Raw genomic sequence first — 17,278 nt, forward strand, 5'->3', positions numbered from 1 at the left:
CCAGATTGTGGGAGTGTAGCGCATCACCTGAAAAATTCTACGCAGATTGAGGGATGTCATGTGGCCTGGTACAAAGCCATTCTGGTCCTCGTGCACCAGTGCAGGTACCAGTGAGGCCAATTGCATTGCAACAATTTTGGCTAATATTTTATAGTCCGTATTGATGAGTGCCAGCGGCCTATAGAAGTGCAAACTGGTAGGGTTCTTATGCGGTTTCAGGAGGCCGGCCAGTGCTGGCCTCACTCAATGTATGGGGCAAGCAAGCCTGTGCTAATGCTTCCTCATATAAAGTGAGTAATTTGGGTGCTATTGAGCAGAGTATGCCTTATAGAAGTCGGCCAGTAGCCCATCCCACACCTCAGATAGTAGGAGAGGGCCATCTAGTTCTGAACACTGCTCAACAGTGATCCAGGACAGGGGCATCTCAGCAAGAAATTGGTCAAACTGAGCCAGAGGAGGATGAGGGACTCATAATGTACATGAAATGCTGCATGAATGGAATCCTGCGTACACAGCAAACCATCTGTCGATGTCTGGATAGACATTACCGTGTTGTGGGGAGTGTCTTGACATATCTGTCAAGCAAGCAGTGTTCCAGCTCGGTCTGCCCTGGCATGGCCAAGTGCACTGCATAGTTCAGGCACCTCAAGTGTTTGAGGAGCTCCGAATGTTCAGATGGGGCGCTGGGATTCTGGATTGCTTCTGATTCATGCCGTAATAGCCGGTGCTCCACAGTAGACACTTCCTGGTCCAGCTGCATGCGTATACCACAGCTGAGTCCCATGCATCGCCCTCGTAGTGTAGTCTTGAACATGTCCCACTCTTTTGAATGAGATGAGGCTGTGCCTGCATTGAGTTCAAAGTAACTGTTTATCTGCTGGCCAATCGACTCACGGAATAATCGGTCCTCTAATGACGCAGGCTGTAGCCTCCATGCGGGGGAAGGGGGTGGGTGACCCTATTCCAGTCAAGCTGGAGATACTGGGGGTTGTGGTCAGAGTGAGTACAGTCCTGATAACTGGTCCGTACAACTGCTGGGACCAGAATGGCAGTGCAGAGTAGTCTGTTGAGTCAGTCATGCAGATCATCAGGGGCCGAGCAGAAGGAGTATACTCTAGTTGCTGCATTATAATGATGCCAGACATCTGTGAATTGCCAGTGATGTAGGCAGGATACTAAAGAACAGGCATTAGAGGTGGCTATGGTGTGCTGCAATGGTGGAAAGGACCTGTCTAGGTGTGTATCTAGTACACAATAAAAATCTCTACCAATCAGCCAGGGGACATCATGCCATCGCACCAGTAACCGATTGAGCGAGCTGAAAAATGAGGGCTGGTCTACATCTGGAGCGTAAACGTTGCCAAGGAAAATTAGTCGCCCATGAACAAATACATACCAGCCATCTGTGTCTGCAACTTGTTCTATCAGATTGATTGGGACCCCTGGTCTAATCCATATCAACAAACCCTACTCATAAGAAGAGTAGTTTGTAGAAAATGCCTGACCTCGCCACTGCCATCTAAGCGCCTCTACCTCTGAGCTTATTAGATGTGACTCTTGTTGCATAGCTATGTTAGCGTTGCTGCACTTCAGATGAAAGTGTATGGCGTAGCCAGGCGCGTGGGGTGCATGCTACGAACATTCCATGTCACCACATTAATGTGCGCCATTATATGAAAATTGAACCACCACAGGCGCCACACGTGGTCACCACACGGTGGGCAGTGACCCTATTGCATGTGTGGGAGTAGATTCGTGCATAGTAAGTATCTTCATGAATCGCCTAGTGATGGTTAGTGTTGGGCGGGTAACATGGAACAACAGAGTGTAACAACAAAGTTGCAAATACCAAAAGAACAGCACAACGAAACAAGTGGCCACCCAAACTGGGGGATAGTACCTAAAACAAAAGACAGTCGATTTAGAATAGGGCAGGACCGGGTGAAGACCCGCAGTATATAACAGCAGAGGGACTACATTGGGCACCACTTTAGAGGTAGCCCGACATTCACAGCTACATAAGGAGCATTAACCAGTGTCAAGAGCTACACATTCATGAAAAAAGGCATTAATAGGAAACCTACTGAGCTCAAATGATATTGTCTGATATCTGTGGGGTTATTTATGGAGGCACATGCGAGCTGTGCACAGATGGCCAGGTGGCAACAGAGCTTTCTCCATCGGAAGATGGGTAATCCGGAGCATCCAGTCCAAAACAACATCCCGCACCAGAGATCTCCACCGCAACATGTCTTCATTCGACGCTGCCTCGTACGGTTCAGCCGGATGTGATCCTCCTTTGTTGACACCGATCGGGTCAGCCACGCAATACCCGCTCCAGGGCTCTCCAGCTAGTGCCACACCTCCTCGGAGGTGACGTAGAAGTGCGTGGTGTCAGCAGCCACCACCAGGGGCCTGGCCGGGAAGAGGAGAGAGTAAGTAAGTTCCATTTCACAGAGGCATCGCTTCACTGCCAGGAAGTTTTTACACTGTTTCTGTACAGAAGCTGTATAGTCCGGGAAGAACATCACAGTAGCATTGCCTACTCACAACTCAGTCACGTGGTGGGTTTCCTTTAACACTATGGCCCTCATTATGACATTGACAGTAAATGCCACTTACCGTCACGCTGACCGCCGCCAAATTACGACCGCGGTGGCGGATATCCGTTCTCCATTTTATGACACTACATCAATCCAACAGAATACTGCCACACACACAAATCCGCCAGCCCAAAGGTCAGAGCTAAAGTGGCGGTACCAACACCCATACCGTTATGCCAACAAAACAACGCCCACCACATTATGTCCCACGAATCACCACGGCGGACATTCAATGGCAGTAAACCATTGGCGGTACATACCGCTGCGCTCAGAATGGACACCCACAAACAAAACAATACTACATTGGCCAATACTAAAAACACACACCTGACATTCATACACACACCACACCCACACACCCACACCACTATAAAACACCCACCCACATTACCTAAAACCCTTTGCCAACACCAAAAGACTGCAAGAGTTAGCCATTGACTTCACAGAGACAACTACACACACATCACTCACACCCATACATCCCTCACGCACCCCACATCACACATCCCACCACATTACTTAACACACTCTCACAAACACACAACATACAACACCTATAGCACCACAAAGGCACCCCCGTTTCACTGAGGAGGAGTTAAGGGTCATGGTGGTCAGGGTAGAGCCACAGCTCTTTGGAGCACAGGTACAGCAGATTTCCATTGCCAGGAAGACGGAGCTATGGCTGAGAATCGTGGACAGGATGAACCCCGTAGGACAGCACCCAAGAACAAGGGATGGCATCAGGAAGAGGTGGAACGACCAATGGGGGAAGGTACATTCCATTGCAGCAAGGCACCTGCTTGTAATACAGAAAACTGGTGGTGGACCCCCACCTTCTCCCCCACAACTCACAGCATTGGAGGAGTAAGTCTTGACAATACTGTATCCTGAGGGCCTGGCTGGAGTTGGAGGAGGACTGGACTCTGGTAAGTCAATTTTTACTACTTATCACCGCCCATACCTGCATGTCATCTCACACCCTCACCCTCACTCCCATCACTCCACTCCATCCCACACATTGCACCCACACATATGACTAACCACAATGGCAACCCCTGCATGCTATACCAATGCATGGACAGCCCTCCCAGCCCTGCATGGACACCCATCACCAAAGCATGCACAGCATAGGGAAACTAACAATCACACAATACATCACCATACACAAAGAAAGGTGGCAGGGCAACCGCAACCATAGAGGGGAAGCCAAGGATGTACAATATGGCATACACATGAAGCATAATACATCACTTACATCCCCACAGGCACCCCAGCCAATGTCAGTGGAGAGGAGGTGCCACGACTATCCAGTCCCCCAATAGCAGATGCCCCCAGTGATGACAGAAACTCTGGACTTCAGGATCTGGATGATCAGGGACTACTGGACAGCTGGTCACCCAAGCCCACTCACAGACCACCACAGAGCCTCCCTCATCAGGATCTAACACCACAGCACCCACCCAGCGTACCCACACCTCTGTCCCCAGGGCATGTCAATCAGCAGTGTGCCCACCTGTACAGGGACCCCAGGCCACACCTTGACCCCGAGACAATCAGGGACCTGGGGTCAGTGGCAGTGGGCACACTGTTCAGAGGACAGAGGCACAGGGCAACAGGGATGCTAGGAGGACTGCTGTGCGCCAGGGGGAGAAAAGAGCTTGGAACCGACTCTCGAGGAGGCACTCTCCAAGATCCTATGAGCCTACCAACATTCCCAGGACACGGTGGGACATACCCTAGAAAACGTGCAGGAGAACAGGCGGCTGCAGGAGGGTCAGTATCAGGGGATCAGGCAGGACTTTCAGGCCATTAACACCACCCTGATCTCCATAGCAGGGGTGATGGCAGACATGGTCAACACAACATCATGATGGAGGCAGCAGCACACCAGTGGGCCCCTACCACTAGCCAGTGCATCGACCAGCCCTCCACTTCGGCTGCCGCTAGTGGGGAGGAGGACCCGCCACAGGACCCACAGGCCACCAGCATCCCTCCCCCTGCAGAAGGTGAACCACCCCGCAAACATTCCCTGTGAACCAGACAGAAGCCAGAGACTCTTGTCAAGACCACCGCCAGGAAATGAGACCCTCCTTGTTGTCCCCCTTGTGTCCCACACTGTCTCCTTGTCGACTTTGAACTGCCAATGTTCCCCTTCCTATGGCCCCTTAGATACTGGACCTGTGCTACAAACAGACTCGAACAATACCCTGGACTTTCCTCCATCATTATCCCCTTCCATTGCACTTTCCCCTCAATTTCTTAGCACTACAATAAACACCCTTGGACACAAATCTACTACTTGTATATCATGTGTTGAAAATGTGCATTCATGGAAACAGTTTCATCCATTGCAAATGTACTGTACATTGTGAGAGCATAGAAATAATGACCTGTAGCTGGCTGTAGTCAGCACATCAGTACACCGTTGTTATATCACCAACATCTGCAAAATGACAAACCATAGTTGACAGTAAGTAGAGGTAAAAGGAAGTCAATGCCATCATGCCACAGCTACATAGAATACAACAATAGTCATAGAAATGTTAATCTGCACTGTCTCACCTGTGTGTCATTGGAAGTACTGACGGATAACTGATGTTCTGTTGTCCTCATCCTCAGCCTCTTTATCCTCACTGTCAGAAGGGTCTGCTGCTGCCACAGGAGCATCTCAAGTCTCCTCCTCCTGCAGAAAAGGTACATGTCATCTGAAGGCCAGGTTGTGCAACATGCAGCATGCCACTACTATCTGGCAGACCTTCTTGGGTGAGTAGCACAGGGATCCACCTGTCAGATGGAGGCACCTGAACCTGGCCTTCAGGAGGCCGAAGGTCCTCTTGGTGATCAATCTGGTTCGCACATTTGCCTCATTATAACATTCTTCAGCCCTTGTCCTGGCATTTCTCACAGGGGTCAGGAGCCACAATAGATTTGGGTAGCCATAGTCACCTGCAAGTATTGAGGGACAACATTTAACCACACACAATCCTAAGGGGTTGACACCAGAGGCTTTCCCTACATACAGTCAGTGGGGACAAAGGCTCACCAATTAGCCACACCCTGTGCCTCTGTAGTTGGGCCATCACATTTGGGATGCTGCTATTCCTCAGAACAAAGGCATCATGCACCGACCCAGAATACTTAGCATTGACGTGGGAGATGTACTGGTCCGCTAGGCACACCATCTGCACATTCATTGAGTGGAAACTCTTATGATTCCTGAACACCTGTTCATTCTGGTGGGGTGGGTGGACAAACGCTATATGTGTCCCGTCAATCGTGCCAATAATATTGGGGATGTGTCCCATTGCATAGAATCTGGCCGTCACAGTGGCCAAATCTTCCATCTGGGGGATTCAATGTGCTATGTAGCTGCAAATGTGGTTTACCAAGGCAGACAAAACTCTTGCCAACACGATTGAAAACATTGGCTGTGACACTCCTGCTTCCAAGCCCACTGTTACTTGGAAAGAATCAGTTGCTAGGTAATGGAGCAATGATAGAACTTGCACAAGAGGGTGGATCCCAGTGGGATGACGGATAGCTGATATCAGTTCAGGCTCCAACTGGGCACACAGCTCTGTTATTGTGACCGTTTCCAGTCTATAGGTGAGTATTATATGCCTGTCCTCCAGTGTAGCCAGTCCACCAGAGGTCTGTAAACTGGGATATGTCTCCACCTCCTATTCATCTGCAGCGGTAGGTATCTGAGGGACACAAGAGTAGGGTGTCACAATTGAAATAACAAAACCAAAACTGCAGTCCACATGGTGCACTTATGTATTGGGACAGTGTAAATGGCGAAGTATGTGCCAATCTAATCTGTGACGATGTAATTGTCGATAGGCCTGTTTCCCCCCCATGAAATGGCGACCGCCTGTCCTGTATTGAGGGACAGGTGGAAGTGAGGTAATTCGGCTGACGTAGGGCGTCGTGGCGGAAGGCGATCTTACACTGCTGTGCAATTCCTCATTGGATAATATGGAGTCCTGTGGAATACAGCTGCCAATGGGGATGTACGCCGGCGGTGACAGTGTACACTGCCGGTGATGGTGTACTCTGCTGCGGACGCGGCCGCCATTTTATATCTCAATCCTCACTTGTTTCCTGACCTTCAACAGGAGAAGACCTACACTGCATGTGCTGCTGTGACCTGTGTCTGGAACCTACAATGGCCCATGTGACTGGGCAAAGGGTCTCAGCCTTCACTTCGGAGGAGTTGGAGCGACTGGGGAATGGGGTCCTACCCCAGTACGGACAGCTGTATGGGCCTCCAGACCAACAGGTGAGTACATTTTGGGCACAATGCATGTGGGAAAGGATGCATGGAGGTGTGCGTTCAAGCATTGTGTAAGGAGGGGAGGGGGGTGGGGGAATGTCTAGCGGCAGTGTACATGGTGTGCGCCGGGTGATGTGTGTGTCAATGGTGATGGAAACGGGTATGGTGGGCCATTTGTGTGACAGGCTGGACTGTTTGTTTAATGGTGTTCTCCTGTCTGTATTACCTCTGCAGGTTAGCGCCCATCAAAAGAAGTGAATATGGCGTGCCATCGCCAAGGTCGTGTGGGCCCTGGGGGCCTATGGCAGGGGGATCACCCACTGTCGGAAACGTGGGAGGACCTTAGACGCTGGGCATAGAAGACTGCGGAGGCCCAGCTGGGGATGGCTTCCCAACGAGGAAGGGGTGCCCATCGGACCCTGACCCCCCCCCCCGATGGCCTGCATACTGATGGTGGCCTTCCCTGAGCTGGATGGGTGCTTGAGGGAATCACAGCAGCCACAAGGGGGTGAGTACAGTGGGTATCATTACATATTTTGGCTGGTGGGATAGTATCCGGGTGGTAGATGTGTGCTGGTGGGTGCCCCTAAGGCCAAGCCAGACATTGCAGCGTGGGTCAACTGAAGGGTAATGGGTGTATGGAAAATACAGGTGACCTGGCTTGTTAGCAGTCCATTTCAGTCAGGGCATCGTGGGTCCCATGAGTGCTGTAGTTGGCAGTGTGTGGTCCTCATCTTGCCTTATTGACTAGCCATATCACTGGTAGTGGAATGCATAGTGCTTAGGCCTGTTCCCTGTGTGTGACGGTGATGTGCATGCCAATAATGGTGTTGGTGCAGTCATTGACCTAGTGTATCCTTTTTTTCCCCCATTTCTCGTTTTGCATCCTGTCCTTGTGTGCATTAGCATCATCTGGCGGAGGAGCAGGGGCACTGACGACAGCGGGAGCTGCATCCCACAGGACCCAGGAGGCAGAGTCCACCGACTCCGAGGGAACCAGTGGGATGGAGGGCGAGGGGAGCACCGCGGTGGGGACTGGAGGAGACAACACAGACTCAGATACCTCCTCTGATGGAAGCTCCCTGGTGGTGGTGGACACCTCTGTGACCACCCCAGCTGCAGGTACAGCTGCCACTCCGTACCAGCACCGTCATTCCAGTAGCCCTTCAGTGAGTTGCCCATGCCCGCTCACCCAAGAGGGCGTGCAGGGCCTTTGCCCCAGGCACCTAAGGCCCTGCCCCAGTGAGCCCTGCTGCCCTGATTTAGGAGGCTATTGACCTTCTAAGATCCATCTCTGTAGGGCAATCAACCATTGTGAATGCCATCCAGGGGCTGGCATCCCAAATGCAGGAATGCAGTGCATTCCTGAAGGGCTTTCACAGAGGATTCACAGAGGATAAGCGGCCCAGCAGAGATCGAGTGAGGCTATGGCCTCCTCTCTGATGGCAGCCATTGTCCCTGTTTCTACAGTCCCCCTTCCAACTACCATTTCCCAGTCCCATTCTCCTCAAACCCAAACCATCCCAGGCACACATACAAATGGGCATGCACACAAGACAGCACCCAAGAGTGGCACAGGCAAGCACAAGCACCACACTTCATCCCACAGGCACTCATGCAAACACCATACAGTTGCAGACATGACAACATGCACTGCCTCCACTGTCTCCCTCTCCTCCTCCTCCTCCACCTCCCTCCCACTCACACCCACACTCACACCTGCATACACTACATCAACATCCACCACCAGCATCACCACACCAAGCAGCACACACACCTCACTAGCAGACACCTCCACAACATCCAGCCACACACCTCACTAGCAGACACCTCCACAACATCCATCCACACATCCCCTGTGTCTCACTCAGACACCCAACAGCCATCCACCTCACACAGGCACACTGCCCATGCACCTGCACCCGAGTCCAGCAGACATACACCTCCAACAACCACTCCCTCAACCTCCCCTCCAACCCTCCTTCTGGCCCACTGTTCCTAAGAAGCTTTTCCTTGCCCAAGTTGACCTCTTTCCTCCCTCTCCCCCGACCTGCTCATAGAACCAGCCAGCCTAGCACCTCAGTCAAACAGTTCACAGGGACAGTGGAGGCACCTCCCAGTCACGGAGGCAGGACTGTGAGGGATTCCACTCCAACAGCCAGAAAGGAGAAGAAGCCCACAAGACCTATAGCCAGGAAGGAGCCCACAACACCTACAGCCAGGAAGGGGAAGGAGCCACAACATCTACAGCCAGGAAGGGGACAGAGCCCACTACATCTACAGCCAGGAAGTGTAAGGAGCCCACAACACCTACAGCCAGGAAGAAGAAGGAGCCCAAAACATCTACAGCCAGGAAGTGGAAGGAGCCCTCAACACCTATAGCTAGGAAGGGGAAGGTGCCCGCACCTCCTGCCATTGAGGGAATGATGACCTCAACTCCATCAGAGGCTGGGAGGGTGAAACCACCACCACCGCCACCACCTGTGGTCACGGAGCCCTCACGGCCAGCAGAGGCAGACCTGGAGGCACCAGCACCTGTTGCCACAGAGCAGCCCTCACCACCAGCTGAGGCAGTGCAGCCATCAATGCCAGCAGAGGCAGGCCAGGAGGCACCATCACCTGTTGCCACAGAGCAGCCCTCACCACCAGCTGAGGCAGTGCAGCTATCACCACCAGCGGAGGACAGATACTCCACCCTCCATGGACTGCTGCACAAGGGGCCCCCTCCAGAATCAGTGGGTATGTTCGCCAGCTCAGAGACTGTGACCTTGCACTCCCCAGCAATGGGACATGGGCATGGAGGCCCCTCCAGAACCAGTGGGCATGTTCCCCAGCTCAGAGAATGTGACCTTGCACTCACCAGCAATGGGACATGGGCATGGAGCCTCCTCCAGAACCAGTGGGCATGTTCCCCAGCTCAGAGTCTGTGACCTTGCACTCCCCAGCAGAGAGAAATGGGCATGGGACCCCCTCCAGAAGCAGTGGGCATGTTCCCCATCTCAGAAGAGTGTGACCTTGCACTCCCCAGCAATGGGATATGGTGCCCTGTCCAGAACCAGTGGGGATGTTCCCGAATTCGGCTGAGGTGCCCCCCCATCCCCCTGAGATGCCTGCCCACTTGCAAAATTATGCCCCTTCAGTGTTCTCTCCGGATGATGTCAGGATACAAGTTGGGCCTTGGACTGTCCCCTGTGGCCTTGTGTGCCCTTAAGACTTTGCACTGGGCATTGGTCCTTTGTGAACATTTGTATACATTTGGTTCATGTGGTGGGTTTCTCTATGCTAATAAATTTTCTGAACATCCGTACTATGGTTGTTGTGTTATTCTGTCGTTGGTTGTGTGCCATTGGTTTACGTGTGCAGCTGGCTGTGTGTATGGTTTGTGTGTCGGGTGTGTGTTGTGCATGTGTGTGTCACTCTCGTTTTCCTTCCTCCCTCTCTTGTGTGCTAGGTGGCTGTACTCACTTTCATCGCCTTCGTCGGCGTTGGTGTTCCAGGTGGAGCATAACGCAGAAGATCATCGGGAAGACTTGCAGTTCGGGTTCCATTTTTTTTCCCTGTGTCTCCGATGGGGAGTCCTTTCTCTTCTGAGCTTTGTTTCCGCCAAGCTTTTGATGGCATTAGTACCGTCCCAGAAAAGGTTGCAGATTTGTATGTCTTAATATGGTGGGCGGTACTTTGTCTTCTGCCTGGCTGTTGGCGGCTACCGACGTGGTGAGTGTTGTTTCCGCCCTGGCGGTTGGTGTGGTACATTGTCCGTCTATGGGAGTTATTACTGCCATGGTCATAATTTATCGGTGCTTACCACCAGCCGATTGGCGTTATTACTGCCACTTTATCACTCACCACCAGGGTTGTAATGAGGGCCCATGTCTCTATCACGGAAATGCCGAAATCGTATGACCACCGGCCGTCGGGGGTCATCAGGCCGGAACCCTGTATGCCCGCTTCGATAGAGAAGAAGGGGCGGAGGGCATCCAGGGGGAAAACCGTGCATAGCCAGTCTTCAATGTACCGCACAGGGTCAGCCCACTCTGCCCCCTACGGCAAGCCCACCAGGTGAACATTGTTCCTACGGGATCTGCCCTCTGCATCCTCCGACCGCTGCTCCAGTATTTGTATCCTTTCTGAGAGTTCGGTAAGCGAGGTCTCCAAGTGGGTCACTCTGAGGGGCAAAGTTATGACAGTTTGCCCCAATAGTGTCACCCTGTCTGCCAATTGTTTATGGTCCGCATGGAGGAGAGTCAAATCCGAGGAGACCACGTCTATCTTAGGCTCCAGTGAGGTCCGAGTGCTGTCGATAGCCAATAGTACGGTATCTAGTTTGTCCGCGAGTGCGTCGGGTGCTCGGTGGCTATCTCAGTAGATGGTGGATTCAGTGAGGCTCCCCAGCACTGAGACGCAGGTGGCTGTTCCCCAGGTCGCTGCCGGCCCATGACCACGAAGTGTGGAGCGAGGAGACTGCACCACATGATCTGCTTCTGCCAATTAGTGGCTCCCAGATATGGGAGCACCGGAATTGCCGATAGAGCACAGCCCCAGTGCCCATCACATGTTAGCCCAGCAGGCTCAAGTAGGTATGGCGCAGGCAATCGCCGCGAGTCGCGCCCTTCCGGCAGGAACTATTGAAAGTCGCTGCACCGCGCCTCTTGGTGCAGCTCCACGGGCAACACACAGCTAGCCCACAATACCACAGACTGGAGCGGCAGCGCAGGTAGGACACATCAAAAAAGACTTCCAGTATGCAGGGAGAAAGCGAGGGCCCTGCTGTCACGGGGCCTCTGCGCTAACACCGGTGGCAGGCCGCATCCACTCCCCTCCTCCAACCTTAACGGCTGCTGCGTGGGGCCTGGGCACTCCAGGGCCCCCCCCTCTTTCCAATGCAGCAGTGCGACTCCTCCTGTTGCAGCGTACGTCAGTGCTTCGAGGCGGCCTTGCCCCTCTTTGTTCGGGGATGCGGCCGTTGGTAAACAGTCCCCGGAGGCAGCTCACCTCCTTTCTTTAAGTTTTAAGTTCAGGGGACCTTCGCCTCGCGGTGCTCTCTGCATCTCCTGGCCGTCTTCTGTTGTGCTCCTCTCTGCCGACTGTCACTGCCACACCAAGGGCCTCCCTAGCCCATAGCGTGCCACTTTGGTGCCTCAGGCCGCACCACTGCCGTCGGCCCCTCCGGATATTTACGGTCTCTGGAGGGGGCAGGAGCCAGCCATCTTCCACACAGGACCGTGGTGCTCTATGTACGCCGCCTCTTGACAGTCTGTCCCCTCACACCAGCCGATTGCCACAGGATAATTCTGTGGCACTGCAGTGCTCCTCTAGTGAGCGTCCGCCGTGATGGCTCCTCAAGCCATGCCCCCTACAAGTATCACCCTGATGATAAAAGCACTGGGCTTTGACAATGTCTGAGTGCACAATAGAAAGGTACTCCCTTCTTGCTCTAATTCAGTGTATCACTTTATTCACCAAAGACTCACTGGTTTCCTTATGTTCAGATTTAACCTGTGGCACATTAATCATATAAACTATATGTACAAGCTTGGGAAGGGTCTAGGAACTAGACGTGGTTTAGCTTGATTCCTTCCATATGTGTAAGTAGAAGTGAATTTATAGTGGCTAGGACCAGAAGTCAAGGGGGTGGCCTTGCTCTGCCTTGACTTGGCACCTACAGGCAGGAGATGGGCGTGCCCTTGGCCCTGACGTTGCTCTGGTGTGGCCCACATGTGTCCCATGCAGCAGGGAGGGCAGCTTCTCTTGTAGCGCCTTGTTGAGTAACAGCTGGTGCTTCATGATGCAGGGCTCCTCTCTGGCCCTGCTGCAAACTGAGACTAGTAGTCCCTTACTTGCCTGCTTGTCTTCTTTCCAGTCTCCCACACAGCAGGGATGGTGGCTTCTCTTGTAGCGCCTTGATGAGGAACAGCTGGTGCTACATGATGCAAGACTCCTCCCCGGCCCTGTGGCAAACTGGGACTAGTATTCCCCTGCTTTTCTCCTTGTTGGGCTCCCAGAAAGTGGGGACAGCCGCTTTTCTTGCAGCACCTTGATGAGGAACAGCTGGTGCTACATGATGCTGGGCTCCTCCTTAGCCCTCTGGCGAACTGGGAATAGCAGTCCCCTGCTTGTCTGCTTGTCTCCTTCCTGTGCTACCACACAAAAGTGAGAACGGCCTCTCTTATAGCATCTTGATGAGGAACAGCTGGTGCTACATGATGCACAGCTCCTGACTGGACCCGTGGTGGGCTGGGACTAGTAGTCCCCTGCTTGTCTCCTTCCTGACCTCCCTTTTTTTGGGGACGGTGGCTTTCATGGCAGCGCCTTGATGAGGAACAGCTGGTGCGACACACTGCAGGGCTCCTCCCTGGCCCCGTGGTGAGCTGGAGCTTGTAGTCCCCTCCTTGTCTGCTCCGTGGGCATGAACTTCTCTTTAAGCTTCCACTGTTTCATCTCCTGCTCATCACTGCAATATTTTGCATATTTTAGGACCTCATTTAAAGACTTTGTCTGCCAACAAATTACACTCTGCTGTACGTGCTGGCTAATCTCAGCTCTCAATCCAAGCCCAACATGTGAAATGAAGAATCCCATGTCTGTTGGTTCAAGATGTGTTTGACCTATATGATGCTGAAATGCTTTCAACAACCTCTCATAATATTTATGCACTGACTCCTTCTCTTCCTGCTGAATTTGTTTCAATCTCACATAATCCATATCCTTAGGAGTAACTCTGCCCTTCAAGAAAGTAATTGCTTCATTATACTTAGTCATTACAAGAGGTGAGGGTGCATTTGTACAAGGATCTATTGTCAGCGCATAAATTATTTGGAACAATGTCAAAGAGCGTATTCAAATCAATCCACAACACTTTCGAAATCTTAACAAACCTTTCGACTTGTGTATTCCCATTGCGTAGGATTCTCAGTTTTGGAAAATTGTCCATAAATGATGCACTGTCTCCTGTATACCAGGGCACATACCCTCCACCTGGAATTTATCTTAAAGGGTAAGCGATAGATCTTTCATGATATGGGGGATCTGGAAGGGGTTTCCGTTTTGTTCCCATTGCTGCTGATTCCTTCTTTTTATTATGTTTCCTCACTCATTTGTTTTCTGACTTATAAAATTCACTCCATCTGTAAACACATTTTATTAATTCAGTATTCACTATTGCAGTTTACCCTTAATCTTTTCTGCAATGGAATGCTGCTTGAAGTATGAACATCATATTTGTTAACCAATTCAGTTAAAACTTATAATGCGCTGTTGCTGATTTCCTTCGAATTTCTTTGCACAAACAAATCAATTATTTTTCTTGATAATGTTTTACAAGCTCAAGATCCAAGCATCCTTTAATTATTTCTTCTAACTCAATTTTTAATATTGAAACATTTAATGGTCTTTCTTTTTCTGAACCTGAACCAGTACTTGGACTAAAACTAGTATTAGGTCTTTCTGCATCCTCAACTTTCATGCAATTTCTGGCAGCCTCTTCAAACAATGGGGAAAAAAATCCCATTTTCTAACAGATTAACTTCACCTGGTAATGTTTCTGTTGTGAAGACAATTTGTCTTCCTTCTCCTAACATTTGAGTAGTTTGTGGAGGTGTCCAAACTACAATCTGAGAATTCTGTGATGTCAAAATATAGCCATCTACTAGAGTACCTTCAGCAGCTCCTTGAGTCAATGTATTTGGGGCATAGGATTTGAGCAGGTACTGTCTAGTAATTTGTGCTGGTGTTGTTATGACAGGAGCAGTTGCTTTCTCCTTTAGTAGCCTCTCATTCGAGGGGTAATTCCATGATACTGACTGACATGCCCCCCCCATTCTCCCTTTGTTAATAGGAACCGTCATATTGTGTTCTTTCATATATGTTCAGTTGACATAATGAATCACTGTTGGTTATTATGTTTAGGAGATATAAATGAGTCATTCATGTTTATTCATTTGCTCCAAGTATTTCCATTGTTCCCTTCTCCAATAGGTCTTATTTGCATGTCCTCCTCTCCCCTTCCAGTTTATGAAGGGTGATTTTCCCCTGGATTGACTCTTCCCTCTTACTCCTGAATCAAGTTTAACTTTCTTCCCTCTTTCTTAGCTGTCAGGTCCATTTTCACCTTCTCGAGATTCTTATACATATGTTTTTAAAGTCCAGATACTGGGTGCTCATGCTCTGCCCCGATGATGACCTCACATTGCCAGAAGTCAAAATTCAGTTGACAATAGAATTATATTGAATCTGTTCCCATTATATAAATTAGCTTTAAGGAGACATGTCTTTTTATGTCTGATGCACATTTTCTTTTTGCTTCTTCATCACCTATCACTGCACCCCTTTTCACTTAAGTGTGAGGACTGGATCTTTAGGATAGTAACTGAAAATAACATTAAAACTATGAAAGTAGGGAGGAGCGGGGCACAGACCCACACCTGAATAGGCTGTGTCCTGTCCACACACAAATGGCTTCCTAAACCTCTGTAGTGAGTCGGAGCTAAGACAGGAAGGGCAGGGAATCTGTGCACTTCAAAGGCCAGTCTTTGAAGTCGTTACAACTTCAAAGGCCTAACTGGGGTAAGTACGCCACCACTTCATTGCACTTCTGAATCTGTGGCTATTCTGCCAGGACAAAGGCCTTCTGTGCTGCTGTGCTGGACTGCTATTTTGCTGGACTCCTGCTTTGCTGTGCTGACCTCTGCCTGCTGCCTGGGAGTAAGAAGGACAGGACCTGCATCTCTCCAACTCAGAACCCAGAGTGACTCCAAGGGTTAGCTGGCTGGCCTCCTGATTTGAAGTCTCACGGACATCAAAAACTGCCAAGTGGTGCCACCCCAGTGCTGGACCCATGGAAGTGGGCCTAAGGTGCTTGCTCCAGAGGAACCGACACAGCTCTACTGCATGGGTCGGTAACAATGCAACTGACTCGTATCATTGCATCTCCTTCGGAACCGCTACTGCACAGCAGTTTACCTGGAGCAAGCCACTTCTGTCCCTCATCAACAGCTGCCTTGACAACAATGCTACAGCTCTGCATCACATGCACAGTGCTAATTGTAACCAAGGCATCACCTCAACTGCACAGCTCATTCCATATACCGGCCTTCACATTGCAAGCCCAGTCTACGGGATACTTGATGACGACGCAACAGGACCTTGCACCTCAGCCTCACTGCATCTTGGAACCAATGGATTGCCCCTGCTGCACAGTGCATCTGTGCTTCGGAGCCACTCAACGCTCCCAGATTTAAGGGACCCTGGTTCTACAGGCCTAGCTAGGTCCCTGTAGCCGGCTTGTGCTCCATCACAGTTGGCCTGAACTTTTGACTTGTCCTAGATCAGTGAGACCAGATATATCTGATTAACACTTATTGTTTCTAAGCTCTATTTTACAGTTTATTTAAAAAAAAATCATAGGTCAAATTCTACTGATTGGATTTTTGGCATTTTCGTCTTTTGTATTTCTTAAATTAAGTTATATTTTTCTAATCTGGTTTGGGATCATTTTATGTGGTGTTTTCACTGTGTTACTGTTTGATGTGTTGCACAAATACTTTACACATTGCCTTCAAGTTAAGCCTGACTGCTCTGTGCCAAGCTACCAGAGGGTGAGCACATATTGATTTGAGGTTTGCGTGTGCCTTACCCTGACAATAATTGTGGTTGCTGCTTGGCCAGGGTTCACACCCCAGTCAACTTACAACCCAATTTCCCACAGTAGGGTTATAGTCTACAACCATCTCCTCACTTTTAGGTTGTCAAAATCTCTGTTCCCTCTGTATCCCAGCCCCTCCCTAAAGCCTATTAGACTTTGGAAAAGCATTAAGGAACAGCAATTAAGATCAGCACTGGCTCTAGGCTGGGAAGCAGCAAAGAAACTCCCACTGTAGGCTTCAGACAGGTTTAATCTTGGGGTCAAAATAGCGATTGACCAGCTGGCACCTCTCAGGACCCCTAGCTTTCTGTCCGGAAAAAAGGTTAGCTGCCCCTGTTTCACGAATGATCTCAAGAGCTTGCAGAGAAAATACCACCAACAAGAACCGAGGTGGAAGTTAGACCCTAATCAAAAGGAAAAAGGAAAGCTCAGAGCAGTGCTTAGTATCTGTAAAGATGCAATAAAAGAAGCTAATACCAAGTTCTACTCACGTAAAATTAAGGAAGCAAAAATTTCCCTAGAGAACGTTTTAGAGTGGTACACTTGCCCATACCTCCCTCTATACCCCCAGAACTGGAGTATTCTCAAGAATTCTGCAACAAGGTCACCAACTTTTTTGAAAACAAAGTTATGCAAATTCAAGCCTGCTTTGCGCAACCACTGGGGGTACCAGACCCCTATGATCACTTAAACAGTTCAAGAAGCTCTGATTTACCTTTGCTGACTAATTTCCAGCCTCTGCAGCTGGAGAAAATCAAT

The sequence above is a fragment of the Pleurodeles waltl genome, chromosome 7 (genome assembly GCF_031143425.1).
Source record: "Pleurodeles waltl isolate 20211129_DDA chromosome 7, aPleWal1.hap1.20221129, whole genome shotgun sequence".
NCBI classification, from domain to species: Eukaryota; Metazoa; Chordata; class Amphibia; order Caudata; family Salamandridae; genus Pleurodeles; species Pleurodeles waltl.